Raw genomic sequence first — 268 nt, 5'->3', positions numbered from 1 at the left:
GAAGCACTGCTAAATTTCGCCCAGCTTTGCCTGCCATGGCCACATGCCACATGCTTCGTGTGATGTTTTTACAAAACATTGGACTGCGTGCGGAGCTTTTCTTAAAAAGAAACGAAAAATCGGCAATAATCACTTGGATGAACTTTGACCTCATGTCCTTAAAATTGAAAAACCTATCTATCTATCTATCTATCTATCTATCTATCTATCTATCTATCTATCTATCTATCTATCTATCTATCTATCTATCTATCTATCTATCTATCTA

Source organism: Haplochromis burtoni, unplaced genomic scaffold (assembly GCF_018398535.1).
Source record: "Haplochromis burtoni strain Fernald_Lab_line unplaced genomic scaffold, NCSU_Asbu1 Contig_46, whole genome shotgun sequence".
Classification (NCBI taxonomy): Eukaryota; Metazoa; Chordata; class Actinopteri; order Cichliformes; family Cichlidae; genus Haplochromis; species Haplochromis burtoni.
The sequence above is the reverse complement of the archived record's forward strand: the minus strand, read 5'-3'. Positions refer to the sequence as shown.